Source organism: Hyperolius riggenbachi, chromosome 3, assembly GCF_040937935.1.
Source record: "Hyperolius riggenbachi isolate aHypRig1 chromosome 3, aHypRig1.pri, whole genome shotgun sequence".
In the NCBI taxonomy this organism is placed as follows: Eukaryota; Metazoa; Chordata; class Amphibia; order Anura; family Hyperoliidae; genus Hyperolius; species Hyperolius riggenbachi.
This window is the reverse complement of record NC_090648.1, coordinates 173,622,064-173,640,144: the sequence shown is the minus strand read 5'-3', so window position 1 is coordinate 173,640,144 and position 18,081 is coordinate 173,622,064. Positions and strand designations below refer to the sequence as shown.

Genomic DNA, 18,081 nt, shown 5'->3' with positions numbered 1-18,081 from the left:
TGTCTCGACACGTTTATATTGCAGCTCTGCCTCCCCCTGTGTTATTGGCAGTTGTATTAATAATAGGACTACATAAAAATTTCTGCCAGAGTATAAACTGATAAACATGTCCACGAACTCCCGCGTCCATTTTTTTGTAGTACTTTTGTAACCCAAAGTCTGGATTGAAGATGGTGAGGAAGAGGAGCGGAGGGAGAGGCTGACCACAGACTGGATGGTGAGTGAAGGAAGTCCATGCCCTTTATATAGAAAGGATGTGGCTTCCTGCTGGGTAATTTAGCAATGTGCATAGAGAAGCTTCTCCACAAATGTAGGCAGCAGAGGCCATTGTACCAACAGCAGCAGCAACCACTGTGCCAGCAGCAGTTACCATTATGCCTACAGCAGCAGTAGTTAAAAAGTCATCATCCACCCCCAAGCACCTCTCATTGGGAGTCCCCCAAGGCTCGGTCCTTGGCCCCCTACTGTTCTTCCTAAACACATCCTCAATTGGCAAGGTTATCTGCTCCATGGGTTTTAACTATCATCTGTATGCAGATGACACCCAAATCTACCTCCACACCCCTGACATATCCACCACTACCATGGACAAGGTCTCCTCCTGCCTATCTCCCATCTCCTCCTGGATGTCCGCTAGGTTCCTGAAATTAAATCTAGACAAAACGGAATTTATGATCTTCCCACCCCGGTCATCCCTGGAACTCCCAGATGTGCATGTCACTGTTAACCACATTACCATTCGCCCTACCTCTCAAGCCCGCTGTCTGGGTGTCACCCTGGACTCTGCACTCTCCTTCACTCCCCACATCCAAAACCTCACAAAGTCCTGCAATTTCCACCTTCGTAACATCTGTAAGATTCGCCCTTTCCTGACCCCTGCCACCACCAAACTCCTCATACATGCCCTCATAATTTCCCGCCTCGACTACTGCAATGCCCTTCTGTCTGGTCTCCCTAAGACCTAAATAGCGTTACTGCAGTCCATCATGAATGCGGCAGCCAGAATTATCCACTCCTCCCATCGCTCCACCAGGGCGGCTCCCCTCCGTGAATCCCTCCACTGGCTTCCTATCCAGTCCAGAATCAGATTCAAGATATTGTGTCTGACCTACAAATCCGTCCACAAAACCTGTCCAACCTACATTTCCGATCTTACTCAGAGATACACACCAAGCCGCTCACTCCGCTCCTCCAATGAACTTCACCTGACCGTCCCCCGCATCACCCAGTCCCATGCACGCCTCCAGGACTTTTCAAGAACCGCTCCAACACTATGAAACTCCCTACCTCCACCCATTAGGGCAGCCCCCTCCTTCAACACCTTCAAGAAGGCCCTTAAAACTCACCTTTTCACTCTGGCCTACCACCCCTCACAATTGCTCTAAACCCACAGCTGAACTCTAGTCCCCCTACGTCTCGTGTCCCTACCTCTCCCTCTAGATTGTAAGCCTTTGGGCAGGGTCCTCCTCCTTTTGTGTCCTATCTGATCATGCACCTCCACTACTGTGAACCTATGCTATACATTTGAGGGAACCTAACTTGCCTAATGCTCCCCTCCAGTGACTGACTAAGCATTACCTTGTACTCATACTGTGCTGTGTGATCTGGTTTTCTTGTATTCCTGTATTGTCATATTGCTGTTTGTCACCCCTAAATATTGTCTGTAACCTAAACTAATGTCCAGTGCTGAGTAATATGTTGGCGCTTTATAAATACAATAAATAATAATAATAATAATAATAATAATAATAATAATAGTTACCAGGGCTGTGAAGTTGGAGAATCAGAGTAATTTTGGGTAACTAGAGCCGGAGGTTTCAATAAACTGAAAGGTCAGAGTCTAAGGATTGTGCCAGTAGCAGCAGTTACCATTGTGCCAGAAGCAGCAGTTATCATTATGCCAGCAGCAGTTACCTTTGTGCAAATAGCAGCAGTTACCTTTGTGCAAACAGCAGCAGGTATCACTGCGCCAGCAGCAGTTACCATTGTGTCAGAAGCAGCAATTTACATTATGCCAGCAGCAACAGTTACCATTCACTGTCAATGTACAAGCAGCAGCAATCACTGTGCCAGCAGCAGTTACCATTGTACCAGCAGCAGCAATCACTGTGCCAGCAGCAGTTACCATTGTACCAGCAGCAGCAATCACTGTGCCAGCAGCAGTTACCATTGTACCAGCAGTAGCAACGACTGTGCCAGCAACAGTAACATCAACTGATTAGCAGCCATCACTGCGCCAGCATCAGTGAGGGCTCTTTTCCACAAGCAGTTGATAGGCAGTGAAAAGACTGGTGAACTCTCACAACTGCTTGCTGCTGCCTGGTAACCAGGGCTGTGGAGTTGGTACAAAACTCAGACTCCATGTACCAAAAATTGCTCCGACTTCTTGACTCCGACTCCTTAATCTAAAGCCTCATCTACACAGTACAATTTTACATCAGACTGAATCTATTAGATAATTTCCAATTAGTCCAATCGGATTGTGTTAGATTTTGCAATAGATTGTGGGTACATATCAAAGCAAAATCTATTGCTAAATTGATCTACAATAATAATACAATACAATAACATTTCTATAGCGCTTTTCTCCCATAGGACTCATAGCGCTTAGGCTCTCTCAGATTCAGTAATTAGTAGGATGAAGTATTCACACAACAAAAGTTATATTTCTGCAAATGCCAGACTGAACAGGTGGGTTTTCAGTCTGGATTTAAACACGTCCAGGGATGGGGCTGTCCTGATCTGTTGAGGTAAGGAGTTCCAAAACGTAGGGGCAGCATGACAGAAGGCTCTGGGACCAAAAGTTTCCAAGTGGACTCTGGGTATGACTAGATTATTAGAACCTGTGGATCTGAGAATGCGGGGATTGCTACGCAGCTGTAACATATCTTTCATGTATCCAGGGCCTAGATTATTCAGGGATTTAAATGTCAGTAGGCCGATCTTGAATAGGACCCTCCATTCTATAGGTAGCCAGTGAAGGGAAACAATTTAGACGTCAACACACGATGCAATTTCTTATTAGATCTATCTAATAGATCCATCTATCTGATGGAAAAATATACCGTGTAGATGAGGCTTAATACTTACCAGGGCTGTGGAGTTGGTATAACATCATCCGATTCCTCAGTTTATGAAACCTCCAACTCTGATTACAGGGACCCAAAAATTGCTCCAACTCCAACTATTTGACTCCGACTCCACAGCCCTGCTGGTAACTGCTCACTGCTGCCTGGTAACTGCTCCCTGCTGCTTGGTAACTGCTCCCTGCCGCTTGGTAACTGCTCACTGAGCATGCGGTTAAGTCGGTAAGGGACCTTAATCAGCCCACCATTGAGAAGTATTTTAAAGAAAACCTGTATAAAAAAAAAGGGTCCCTGGGGAGTACACACCTCAAGAGGGGGGAGGCCTGTGGATCCTAACGAGGCTTCCCCATCTTACTTCATCCCTCCGTTGCAGTGCCGGGACCCCCCCCCCCTCCCCGAATAGCGGTGAGGTAAATATTTACCAACTACGATCCTGCGCAGGTACACTAGCAGCTCTTCATGCAGGTCTAAGGTGGAAATAAATAGCTGTACCCGATCCATCCGCTCTACTGCACAGGCGCGAGTTCTTTGCGCCTGCGCAGTAGAACAAATCCGATCGGGTACAGCTATTTCTGCCTTAACACGAATAAAGAGCCACTAGTGCGCCTGCGCAGGATCACGGTAGTTAAATATTGCCCGCGCCTGCGCCCTCTTGTCAAGCCTTGTGGAGGGTCTTTCGTGGGAGCCAGCGCTGGATTCCCAGAAGCTACAGGGGAGGGGGGAGCCTCATTGTGACCCTGAAGCTTCACCTTCCCGAGGTAAGTATCCCCTAGAGGTTTTTTTTTTAATTACAGAGTGTCTTTAAAGTAAACATCCAAGGAGATAAAAAAAACTGATCCATTTACCTGGGGCTTCCTCCAGCTGGTGGCAGCCGTCCTGTACCCTCGCCGCAGATCCGGAGGCTCCCGGTCTTCTCCGCTGCAGAATCCGACCTCGCCAGGTCAGGTTCCGGGTCAGGCGCCTACGCAGTACCTTCATGATGACGTCGGCCGGACCACGTGACCTGCGCCGTGAAGCGCAGTAGAGGCCGACCCGGCGAGGGCACAGGATGGCTGCCACGGGGTGGAGGAAGCCCCAGGTAAGTGGATCTTTTTTTTTTTTAAATCTCCTTGGGCACTCCCTTTGAGGGAACCTAAACTGAGAAGGATGTGGATTTTTCCTTTTAAAATAATACCAGTTGCCTGACTCTCCTGCTGCTCCTGTGTCTCTAATACTTTTAGCCTCAGCCCCTCAACAAGCATGCAGATCAGGTGCTCTGACTGAAGTCAGACTGGATTAGCTGCATGCTTGTTTCAGGTGTGTGATTCAGCCACTACTGCAGCTAAAGAGATCAGCAAGAAGCCAGGCAACTGGCATTGTTTAAAAGGAAACAACCATATGCCTCTCAGTTTAGGTTCCCTTTAAGGCCTCTTTTTCATGTTGAACTGAGTGCTCAGCAAGCAGTTACCAGGGAGCAGTGAGCAGTTACCAAGCAGCAGCAAGCAGTTGTGAGTGTTTGAGAGGCATTTCACTGCCTAGCAACTGCCTGTGGAAAAGAGGCTTTAGGCTTAAGGTGGGTACACACGTCAGATAAAAGTCTTTGGAAAATGAAAGATCACAGACCAATTTTACCCCCTTTCATGTAGTATGAGAGCCATACCGACAGTCTATTCTATGGAGCTGCACTCCATACATGATACAAATCTTTGCAAGATGCTGCACACAAAGATGCTGTACACATTCAAAAGATCATTATCTGCAAAAGATCTGTTCCTGGAAAAGATCCATTCCTGCAAAATGCATTTATAGTCTATGACATCTGCAGATCCCCATACACACCTTGTTTAATGGACATTCATCTGCAGATCAGACAATTATCTGCCGATCTGAAGATCCAACCTGGTGGATCTGGTCTACAGATAATTGTCCGTTAAACAAGGTGTGTATGGGATCTGCAGATGTCATAGACTATGAATGCGGTTTGCAGGAACGGATCTTTTGCAGGAACAGATCTTTTGCAGATACTGATCTGTTGCATGTGTACAGCACCTTGTGTGCAGCATCTTGCAAAGGTTTTTATCTGATGGGGAGTTCAGCTCCATAGAATAGACTGTGTAGAGGTCAGATTCCCAATCAACCCTCGCTGGTAATCTTTAGAGGGTCTGGCGCTTGGCGACGGGGGACCAGAGGATAGGATCCAGAGGCTTCCTTCTTCTTGGGTAAGCATGTTATTTTGTACAAAGGCTTCCTTCTCAGGTACACATTACAGAAGAAGCGCTTTTCAAAAGAAGCACTTTTTGAATGAATCGCAAAGTATTGGGTTCAAAGCACTGTACTAAAACAAGTAGGCGGGGAGCACACTCGTCCCTCCGTTTTAGTGGGCATTTCCAGCCCTCTGTGATCATGTTTATCGCACAAGATTTTCTGGGTTCATTAGCAATTTTCTAGATTGCAGCAAAGTACATTGGAATCGGGAATACGCACGTCATGCGGGGAAAAGAAACAGAAAGCTGATCTCTGAAAAAAGTGAACAATGATTGCACACAAACAAAGTGCAATTCCTGAGCAGGGCCACATTCATATCAATGGCCTATGAAGCACTGAGAATATAGTGTTAGGGCTGGAACCCACTGAAATCCGCAAACGCAAAACGCAACTGCTAGCGTTTTGTCTGAGCGGTTTGCAAGCAGATTCATGCGCGTTTTCGGCCGCGTTTTGCAACAGTGTATTTTTTTGCTCAGCGGTTGTGTAGCGTTTTGCGTTTCGCCTTTTTATCCTGATTGATCCTGTGAATTATTTTTAATTTTGTTACAGTGTGCTGAACCGCAAAACGCTAGCAAAACCGCTCAGTTTAGGTTTTGCTGAGCGTTTCTGCTAGCGTTTCAATACTTTACATTAAAGCGCTAACGCTCCCAAAATGCTGCAGGTCCTGCGTTTGCGTTTCTGGGAAACGCAAACGCTCCTGTGGAAGTTGCCCAATCCATTAACATCAGCTGAGCGTTTTGGCAAAACGCTAGCGTATCGCAGCGCTGCCAAAATGCTCAAAAAACCGCTCTTGTGGGTTCCAGCCCTAAAAGTAGCCTAAGGTCAAATTCAATAAGTGGGTAATGTTCATATTTAAAATGTATACAAGCGTGATGAAGCCCTTTTGATTTTAATGAGAGAGGAAATAAGTTCAGTGTAGCGTATTCAGTACCAAGCTGGTGTGGAATGGAAGGATGTATTATGACAGCACACAACTGTCTACATTTTTGTCACATTTATATTAGACCTGAGAGCGCTGCTTTATGTTTCATTTGTGTACATTGCTCCTGGGGCACTGACACTGAGCTTCAAAGACATGTCAAGCTTGTTTACAATGCAATGACAGTGGAACCCTATAACGTATGACTAGAGCAACACTAGTTCCCGAGGCCACACATGCCATTCACATTCATATAGGACAAGAAACCAATACAGTACAGCTGCTGCAAGCCGTACATGGCAGGCAAGGCAAGTAGAGCACAGCTTATTCCTCTGGCAATGCAATTCATGCCACAGACTTAAAAACAGCAGCACCCCCTAACAACAGCCTATTGTCACCAGTCCTGTGCCGTAGTTACCATTAGTAGCATTAAAATAACATCTTACACCGGCCATATAATCTATCACTGACCTGCCTCCTCTGCTTGGACCAGCCTAACCGAGCTACAGAAAAGGCAAGAGACAACAGCCAATGAGGTCTGGAACCCTCACAACCTTGCCCAATAAGAGGCAGGATGAGGCATAACAAGGAAGCCAGGAGGTTAGGCTGCGCTGTACGTATAGCACGCATCAGGGAAACTGGGAAGATTTCGGAGATTATCAACAAGCGACCTGTAGCTGAGTCTCAAGTGCGCATGCTCACATTGTACAGCGCTAGCAAGGAGGAACGAGATTTTTTGTTGTGTAGCGCCAATCTGTGTCAAGTTGATGTTGATGTTGATGTTTTCTTTCCAAATAGATTTGTGAAGAAGACTCACGGTGCAAACTTTACTGATTACAAGCACAGGCACAAATAACTTCAAAATCAGCTCTCAATCCTGCTATAAAACAAGGAACGCTGGTCAGTGTTTTTATGCAGCCTGGCAGAATTTGCATCCCAGAGGAGATATTAGGGCTCTGTTCCACTAAGAAATGTAATTGTGCTTCGATGGGATTGTGTTTCTTGCGATCCGCTTCGTCTAGATTAGGCTTAATTTCTACTACCACCATTGAGTTTCCTTACAAAGTAGGAGCTCAATCACACCGATAACGCAGCAGGACAACGATTGCGCTCGTGAGAAAACCATATCGCAAATGGATCGCACAAATAGAAACATTTGCAGCGGTTTCCATTCTAGTGTTTTGCGATCTGCTAGTGATCGTAATCAGATTGCAGTATGGCAATAGAAAGGGGCCCTGAGGCCTTGTTCACATTGCGTTCCGTTCGCCTATCCGTCCGCGTTGGGCGGGTTTTGTGGCGTTTTTTTCCCGATTACCTGTGCACTGTTTTTTTTTTGTGAACTGCTTTTCTAAGCGGTTTTGCTGAGCAATTGCGTTTTTTCACTTCCTGACGTCAGTCAATGTATTTATTGTTACGAATGCAATCGCTGCACAAATCGATTTTGTGAGCGTTAGTGTTTTTCCTGCCATTAAGGCCCGGTTCACACTAGCGTTCCAGGTCCGGTTTCCCCGGACCGGAGCGCACCGTATACTGTACAAACGGACCCGGATGTGAATGGATACATTGTTAATCAATGTATCCATTCACACCCGTCCGTCTGTCAGGATCCGGGTCCGGGCTGCGTTCAGGATTTTTCCAACATGCAGCATTTTTCCGGAACACCGCTCCGGCCGCCGCACCTGACCCTGAACCTGACCATTTTCCCCGCACCATAGGAAGTGATGAGAAACGGAAATTTCTCATCACACTGGCAATAGGAACAGGTGCTTACGGCACCCGTCCTTTGCCACATGGGGGGTCCAGGCATGGACAGATAGGGGCCCCCACTCTCCCCATGCCTGTCTCTGCTGCTGTGCCTGTTTAAAGTACAGTATCGGCAATCCGGAAGTGTTACTTTCCGGATGCCGAACTGATACTTTTTTGTTTGCAACCTGACCGGATCCTGAGGGATGCGTACGGCCCCCCGGACCCGGACGTACGGCCCGGTTTCACACAAAACGCTAGTGTGAACCGGGCCTAAGGCAAAATCGCCTCAAAAATGGGTCAGGCACCGTTTTCTGACCTGAACACAGACGGAACTCTCCAATCTGAACTACACCATAGAGAAGCATGGTGTAACCGCTTTCAGGGCGTTTTTGAAAAAACGCCCACGCTTAAAATTGCCCAAAAATGCCTCTAGTGTGAACGAGCCCTGAGTGTTAGGGGAGAGGGGGAGGTTAGTGTTAGCTGGAGGAGAGGTCAATGTTAGGCAGAGGAGAGGTTAGTTCTAAGGTACCCATTAATGATCCAATTTCCTGAACGATCAACTGTCCGATTGTTACAATTGAAAACGATTTTTCAGGCCTGCAATTAAGGAGAAAAAAAGCAATCTGATCAGCCTAAAGGTGGCCAATCAACCATCTGATTAGATTATTATTATCGAATTGGATGAAAATATCGATATCGCCAAGTGCGTGCCCAATGGATGATGTGATCAATTTTGAGCCGATTCAGCCGAAATTGATCACATTAATTGGACAGACATGCTGCAATATTTCGGGACGAATGACAAACGCAACAAAATCCCTGACACTGCCCCCCCCTGTGCCCAGTGCACTATACATTACCTGTCTGCTCCTGGCTCCAGGATCCGTCCTTCATCCATACACGCGCCCCACATGGTTGCCGGCGTACACATGGGCGCGTATGTGAGGTCACGTACGTGCCCCTGTTATTCCAGCTACCACGTGGCAGCAGTGAACAAGCGGTGGACATGGACAGGTAACGTATAGTGCACCGGGGGGGGGGGGGAAAGGATGGGCACATTGACCATTGAGGTGACGGCGAGGCGGCAGATGCGGTGTCACAAGGCCGATTCTGGAATGATCTCAGCATAAAATTGATCGGGAATCGTTCTGTGGTGTATGGGCAGGCAACAGATCTCTATTCAATCGGAGAGAGATCTGTCTTTTGGTTGATCTGCCCATACATCATCTGATATAGGGACACCTTAAGGCCTCATCTACACGTTTAGATGAGGCTCCGATCCGGCGGCTCGATTAGCCGCCGGATCGTCCCGCTTGCCCACGCGTGCACCGGATTCGATACCCGCTCGTCCCGTGCTGCGCCGCTTATCTTCCGCTCGATTCCCTGCCATTATCCCCTCACGGGGAACGAGCAGGGAATCGGCGGTATCAAGATCCGACCTGTCGGATCTTATCAATCGATTGATAAGCCACATCGCCGCCTCATCTACCCATGTAGATGAGGCTTAAAAGAATTGTTCCAAAATTTGGATTGATAGAACGTCCATCATCAATCTGCATCATTTACAGCACCCAACTGGTTGTGCAGTTGATCGTTTGGGAGATTGGACCATATGAGGAATCGGATTGGATACCGTTAATACTGCCAATAGACAACAAACGATTAGTCTATCGATTGTTCAGCTGATCCAAATTTCAAAACGATTCTTTAGTCTGATAAGATAGATTGTCATTTTCCCCTCCATTAGTGGGCTCGAAGGATCGTTGTCAATCGGATCTTACAGTCAATTATTTGGAGATTGTATCGTTAATGCACACCTATAGGCAGAGGGAAACGGGATGTTAATGTTAGGCAGAGGACAGGTAGAGGGAAGTTTTAAGCACAACATAGTGTAGGTTAGTGTTAGGCATTGGAGATGGATAGGGTAGTTTTAGGCAGCAGAAAGGGTAGGTTAGTATTAGGCAGAGGGATTGGAAGGTTCATGTGAGGGGAAGGAAAGGTAGAAAACGCAAATTCTTTTTTTTTTTTTTTTTTTTAAAGGAAGCTTTATTAAGCATTAAACAGAGCAAGGTAAGAACAACATGTAATGAGTTAAGTACAAATAATCAAGAACATGTCTAAAACAGAAGGCAAGAACATACATCTAAAATTAAATAATCAGAGGTGAGGATAGTTCCATATATCGAGGTGGGTTATAAGGTATCTCAACCTGGAAAATGGGGGTTCCAAACCACCCTACTGAGATTCCAGGGAGAACCACAAACATCAAGACCAACAAAGTCCGTAGGGTTCCACCAACCTGTGCAAAAGAAAAGGTTAAAACAAAACCAAAAAAATAGTATATGGGTCTCGAAATGTAGTTAGAAACAAAAATCAATAAGAAAAGAGAGAAAATGTCCAGGAAATATAGATCTCATGAGATAAAGAATATTAACTGGGCTCACTACAATTGTTTATAGGACTTCCAATTATTCCAAATAAAATCAAATCTAGCCAGATTCTCAACACTATTGTAATATACTCTGTCCATGAGCATAAGCATATCTAGTCTATGTAGTACCAATGAGAAGTCAAGACTAGAGGATTTCCATTGGAAGGCAATACACCACTGAGCAGCAAGAAGCATATATCTGTATAGAGTACGAAGGATGGCAGGGACATCTTCATTGGGAGAATACAAGGGAGCCTGGGAGGCAGTTAAGGAACACCTTGCGGGCCACATGTTTCCATTTGTTCCAGAACCTATTAGCCTCGGGGCATTCCCAGAAAACATGCGTAAGAGTACACACAGCTCCACAACTATGAAAACATTCAGCAGACACAGCAGGGTAGAATTTATGTAATTTAGCAGGGGTAGAATACCACCGAAAGAGGAGCTTCACACCCATGTCCTTAACGATATTAGATTTGACTACCCTTGAAATTGATGCCCAGGAAACCGACCAATCTGATTGTGAAATCTGGATACTCAATTCCTGTTCCCAGGCTCTCATGTATAACATCTTCTCATCAGGATTACGTCCAAGCAGCAGAGCGTAAAGCAATGAGATAAGACCCTTTGCTCTGGGGGAGACATAGTATAGAGTCTCAAACATCCTAAGTTTGTTATTTGGGGGGGGGGGGGGGGAGGGAAAATGGGAATTGAAAAAATTCTTATTTGACAGTAACTAAGTGCTTCACTGAGAGGGGCATCTCAACCATAACTAAATATGGAAAAAGAAATACATTTACCACCCATCCAGAATTTATTAGCGGTGGTTAGCCCTTGTTCTTTCCACCATGAGGACTGTTGTGGGCTGTAAAAGGCAGGGGGAAATCGGGGGTTCCCCAGAAAGGATAATATAGAGGAGGGAAGAGATATTAGACGAAACTGCGGGGCTATGGACAACCAGACTTTAGCTAATGATGACACTATTCTGTTTTTACGAGAGAGGGAAAATATATCTCGCCTAGTCACCACTGTAAACAAGGAAGAGGTGAACAGATAAAGATTCTAAATGGTACTATAAAGGGGGAGCAACATCCAGACCCCAGTCCATTATTTGACTAATTTATCTGCCAAATAATAGTGCCATAAGCTAGGGAGACCTATTCCACCTTGCAAAGGATGTTTAGATATCACCCGTGCTCTGATTCTAGCTAGTTTATTATCCCATACAAATTTATTGATCTGGGACTGTAGCTTCAACAAGGATTGTTTTGTGAGAGTAATAGGATGCATGCAAAACAAATATAGTATTTTTGGAAGTCAATTTTGCAAGCAAGGCATCTACCCAGTCATGAGACCTTGTAGGAGGACCAAACTTTCAAAAGTTGAGTTATTGTTTTGTAAGCCGATGGAAAGTTAGCCTCATATTGATCACGGTAGCCAGGAGTGAGAAACACACAAAGGTATTTAAAATTAGAGTTGTACCAAGTAAAATCAAAATTTGCTTCAAGTAACTTCAGGGTATGGGGAAGGAGATTAAGAAGAAGAACAGTGGATTTTGAGGAGTTGACTTTGAGCCCTGAGAAAATAACAAAGTAGTCTAATAGTTTGAACAGATTTGGGAGAGTGGTGACCAGTCTGGTGAGAAACAGAAGAGCGTCATCAGCATATAGGGCGATCTTAGTATTATTTGGGCCATAGTCCGCAATATCAGGGTGTTGTCCAATAGCAACTGCCAAAGGTTCTAGGGCCAGTGCAGTAAGGGTGAAAGGGGACATCTCTGTCGAGTACCATGTTTAAGGGTAATTCGGGAAGAGGTAGCACCCGGAATACGTATCATAGTGGAGGGGTTGTCATACAGAGTGAGTACTGCTGATAAAATAGGACCAGATAAACCAAAGCCATCCAGTGCAGTAGTTAAGTATTGCCATCCAACAGAATCAAAGGCTTTACTGATGTCAAGTCCCAACATGAGAAATCTAGTATTGGTCAATTCTGAATCCTGCAAAATGTTAACAGCTAAACAAACATTATCTGAGCCTTGTCTATCTGGAATAAACCCAGTCTGGGAGGGAGCTATGAGGTCGCCAACCATAGAGCCCAAATGCACAGCCAAAATTTTTGCAAACAGCTTAACATTATTATTGAGGATTGAGATAGGGTGAAACCCAGCTAGGTAAGAATGATCAGCACCAGGTTTAGGGAGTAGGGTCATGTTAGCTATGAGCATTTCAGATAGGAATTGTTCACTTTTAAGAACCTTATTAAATAAAGTAGTAAGAGGGAAAGATAGGACTTCTGCAAAATGTTTATAATATGAGTGAGTAAATCCATCTGGGTAGTGGATGACTTTAAAGATTTGATAGCAGTTAGTACTTCTGTGATTGTGATAGGGGCATTCAGATGTTCAAGCTGATCTCAGGGTAACATGGGCAGATTGAGAGTGGAAAGCCAGGACTTAAAGAGACACTGAAGCGAAAAAAAAAATGATGATATTATGATTTGTATGTGTAGTACAGCTAAGAAATAAAACATTAAGATCAGATACATCAGTGTAATTGTTTCCAGTGCAGGAAGAGTTGAGAAACTTCAGTTGTTATCTCTATGCAAAAAAGCTATTAAGCTCTCCGACTAACTTAGTGGTGGAGAGGGCTGTTATCTGACTTTTATTATCTCAACTGTAATTGAACTGTTTACTTTTCCTCTGCTAGAGGAGAGTTCATTACTTCACAGACTGCTCTGAAAGACTCATTTTGAATGCTGAGTGTTGTGTAATCTGCACATATTATAGAATTATGCAATGTTAGAAAAAACACTATATAACTGAAAATAAAAATATGAGAATATTTTCTTTGCTGCTAATCTTCTAGTAATTATTCATAGTACACAACCAATTCATTATATCATATTTTTTTTTTTTTCGCTTCAGTGTCTCCTTAAGTGCGTTGAAGTCTGTGGAGACCTCTGTACCTAACAACAGGTTATGGTAGTATTGTTCAAAAATCTGTAGTACCTTGGAGGGAAGAGTTTCCACAATACCTCTAAAACTGTGCAATTTGAGAACACAAATTCTGACAAGGATGCAATTCTTTTCACCACAGTCTAACATACCTGAATATTCAACATGCAATATGAATGCAAAACCTCACTAGATAAATCGAATAACCATTTCAATAAACAGCTGAACATGCAGTATGCAAATAATTTGCAATGGTATGAGAAACAGGATATCACAAAATATAAAACCTCACTAGATAAATCTTAGGGCTGGTGTACACCAAGAGCGGTTCTGAGCGTTTTTTAAAACGTTTTCGGGGGGAAACCGCTTGACTAATGTATGTCAGTGGGCTGGTGCACACCAGAGCGGTTCCCCCAAACGCAAACTCAGGTCCTGCAGCATTTTTGCGGTTTTCTGAGGCGTTTCTGCCTCAATGTAAAGTATAGGAAAGTGGAAAACTGTTCTGAAAAACGCTAGATCAGAATTGTTTTCCACGCTTTTTTGTTACAGAAGCTGTTCAGTTACAGCTTTACTGTAACAAAATAACAAATCTACTACACAGAAACACTCCAAAAACGCTAGGCATGTTTAGAAAATCTCTCTAAACATGCCTGGAATCGCTCTGAAAACAGCTTCAAAAAATGCAAAAAACACGCAATATGCACATAATTTGCAATGATATGCAACTTGCAATGGTATAAGAAACAGAAAAAATACAAAACCTTACTTGATAAATCTAATACACATTTCAATAAACAGCTGAACATGCAATATGCATATAATTTGCAACGGTATAAGAAACGGTATAACAAAATAAATTACCTTACTAGTTAAATCTAATACACTCACTCAATGAGTATTATAATATAATACAATACTAAGCAATAGTAATCAAGCCTTCCAACCTATGAAATGTCTAAAAGCCGAGGTTTTAGGCTAGGCTTCCATTGCTGCGAATCCAGGCTGATTCCTCACCCACGAATTTGGATGGATTTTAGCAGCCTATAGAAGTCTATGTAAGCAATCCGAATTCGTGGCCAAGGAAAAATCTGAGGCCCTGCAGCATAATTCTGTGCGGAACTGTCTGAATCCCATAGCGGTTCTGGGATTCGGCTGGGAGAGGCAGCAGCTGTGGCGGCATTGCATCTCACAAGACGCATGCCGGCGCACAAGTGGAATTGTAGCCTTACTCATGCCTTCAAATCTAAAATACTCTAGTCAGTGACAGGGGTGGAGCTATGACAGTGGAGCTACAGTTGGCAAAAGGACTGAGCAATGGGTGACCCAATGTGCAGTTAAAGGGACCCCGAGCAGTGCCTGAAATTAAAAGATTACACTTACCTGGGGCTTCTTCCAGCTCACCTTAGGCGGCGGGGTCCCCCGGCGTCCTCTTGGCTCCTCTCCTTGTGCCTCCCCAGGCCCCCATTACCAGCGACACCCAGGCCGGGTGTCGGGCCGGCTCTTCCTGTTAATGACGCATGGCAGGAAGAGCCGCTGGCCCGACACCCGGCCTGGGTGTCGCTGGTAACGGGGGCCGGGGGAGGCACAAGGAGAGGAGCCAAGAGGACGCCGGGGGACCATACCGTCTACAGTGAGCTGGAAGAAGCCCCAGGTAAGTGTAATCTTTTATTTTCAGGCACTGCTCGGGGTCCCTTTAAAGAGGAACTGTTGCGAAAATCTTAATATTTAAAACACATACTAATAAGAAGTACATTTCTCCCAGAGTAAAATGAGCCATAAATTACTTTTCTTCTATGTTGCTGTCACTTAAAGTAGGTATTAGAAATCTGACATTACTGACAGGTTTTGGGCTAGTCCATCTCTTCAAGGGGGATTCTTAGCATGGCCTTTATTCTTTGTAAAGACATTCTCTAAGGCTGCTTACACACTAAGACGTTACAGGCGCACGTTAGTGCGCCTGTAACGCTCCCCCAACGCACACCAATGTAACACAAGTGGGCTGTTCACACAGCACACATTGCGTTACATGTAACGCTGCACGTTCTGCCGAAAGTGCAGCATGCTACGGCGTTAGAGCGACCTAAGCCGCGTTAGACTGTTTGCACATGCGCAGTGGGGGGTGAGAGGAGGCGGGGAGATGCCGCTACAGTAGCCGCGCACATGGCAACTTAATATTCACTGCACTGGCGGCCGCTGATTGGCCGGCGGGACCACGTGATGCGGAGTGTCTCGCTCCGCATCACGTGGTCCCGCCGGCCAATCAGCGCCACTCTGGGAGACCTTATACGGATAGAGCCGCCTAACGCGGCTCACTTTACCGTCCTCTCCCGCACCACCATGCGTTGCATTAGGTGCACGTTATGCGACCTTAACGTAGCACCTAACGCAACGTCTTGGTGTGCAAGTAGCCTAAAAATGATAAATACAAAGATGCTGGCCAGTGTCCCTGCTCACTGCACACTATTTTGGCAGTTGGACGGACCAATTGCCACTCACTTGCTTTTAAAAATAAAAAAAAAACTCTGAGAACCCCCTATAAGAAGATGGGCTAGTCCAAAATCTGTCAGATTTCTACTACCTACTGTAAGTGACAGCAACATAGGAGAAAAGTAATTTATGGCTCATTTTACTGTGGGAGAAATGTACATTTTATTTGTATGTGTTTTAAATTTTAGGATTTTCATGACAGTTCCTCTTTAAGGGAGAACTAACATCTCCAGGATCCAGGTCTTCATCCTTCTAGGCGCTCCTTCTCATGTGATTTATTTATGTATTTGAAGTATTTATATAGTGCTGACATATTACGCAGCGCTGTACAGAGTATATTGTCTTTTTACTAACTGTCCCTCAGAGGGGCTCACAATCTAGTCCCTACCATAGTCCTATGTCTAGGTATGTATTGTGAAGTGCATTTATCATAGTCTAGGGCCAATTTTAGGGGGAAGCCAATTAACGTATCTGTATGTTTTGATGTGGGAGGAAACCAGAGTGCCAGGAGGAAACCCACACAGACACGAGGAGAACATACAAACTCCTTGCAGATGTTTACCTGGCTTGGATTCGAAACGGGAACCAACACTGAGAGGCGAGAGCACTAACCACTAAGCCACCGTGCTGCCCAAAACATGATCACAAATAGCGCTCACAGCATACAGAAGGAGTGCCTAGTGGGATGAAGACCAATCCTGAAGGGGAGTTAATTACCCCTCTGCTGTGCTCTGTGCATGATAAAACATGTTTTCAAAATGGGTTGTATTGTATGCACTACTAAGCATTCTCTGCAGGGCATCACTTGCTAGTAATTTGTGTTCATGAGATTATTCATTTCAGCCACTAGATGGTGCTCATCTATCTTTTTGTGAAGAACTGTTTCTAATCATGGGTACAGTTAGCCCAGCAAAAACCAAAAAGCATCCTTACTGAAATGCTGTGCAAAATAGAAGTGTGATTATTTAGGTTGGTGTGAGCTTTGAGATGACCAATAGTGCATTCTTACTCCAGCCTGAATAATAACAAATACCTTCTGTTTAAAGAAGGCAAACTTCTGTTTTGCATAATCATGGTTAGAAATGGCCAAAACGAAAAAAAAAAATTTTTCCTTGTAAAAATACTCTGAATGTACTTAATTTAGATGTTTTAAATTGTCAACCATTGCACAGTTTTATCCTTGAAGGGCCAATTAACACTGCATGTTTTACCACATGTGAAAATGCTGTAGATTTAACAGCCTATGTATAGGGTGGTTTACATCTTCCAACTTCCAGCATACTGCCTTTTCCCTACATGTATTTTAGCTTGTAAAGTATTGTATCACCGTGGTGGACATGCACATTTTAATGCATAATAATGTGTTGGAAACTTACATGCGAAAACACTAGGCAAATTTGGTAGAATAACTGAAACATGCCTAAGTGCTTTTTTATAATTATTTATTAATACAATTATAAAATTTGAATCTAAAGTAGAGCTTTAAAATCCACCTAAAGCCAACATTGAACAAAGCAAACAACGTAAAGAACAATGGTGGACAAAATACCAATTTCTCTAATCAAACACAATTGTAGATTTAGATGTAGATTTAACTGGTAGCAGTCAGTGAATCAGGAGTGACCATGTGACACCCCAGGAGGAATAACTATTGAGGCTAGGCTACATGTCCCAGCATTACAGCAGAAAACATGTGACTGGCTGTTACCTTGTAACGTTTCCTCTTAGCTAATAATAAAGCTTGTTTTGAAAGTGAAATCAATAACATACATGAATACAGTTTTATCCCTCTATAAAAGCAATACTGCGTTTATGAACAAAATAAATAAAAAATGTGACTTAGGGTGGTGGCAAATGACAGAGGCAGAGAAAAGGGTGGAGCTTGGAAAGTTTTCATCTTTGTTTCTTTAGCTGCATCACCTACCTTATCCACATTCAGTTTTATGTACAATAGCAGGGTAGGTCAGTCACTATACTGGCACATCCTCGCACATCCTGCTATAGAATTGTAGTTTACAGGAAAAGGAATTTCAAGATCCAACTCTCTGAACAGGAAGACTACAACACTGCAGGGATCTTGCATTTGTATGGATTCTGGATGACTAGAATTGTCAGAAACTGACTTTACACACTGATTTCCACTTTAATACCCAGCTCTGACAGTACTAAGTATTTTGTATTGAAGTCTATGGTGCACACTATCCGAGGCAAT

The 18,081-nt window shown here is 44.3% G+C and overlaps 1 protein-coding gene across 20 annotated transcripts in view; it reads right to left on the bottom strand.

Moving 5' to 3' along the window:
* Nucleotides 1–17,815, bottom strand: part of PPIP5K1 (diphosphoinositol pentakisphosphate kinase 1) — a 508,717-nt gene extending 490,902 nt beyond the window's left edge. For 17 of the 20 annotated variants that reach the window (XR_011030280.1, XR_011030281.1, XM_068275301.1 and 14 more), the window contains exon 1: nt 6,721–6,773. The gene's annotated coding sequence lies outside the window, so the exon portion shown is untranslated. The other 3 variants (XM_068275298.1, XM_068275299.1, XM_068275297.1) reach the window with 3 other exon arrangements.
* Between the last annotated feature and the right edge of the window lie 266 nt (nt 17,816–18,081).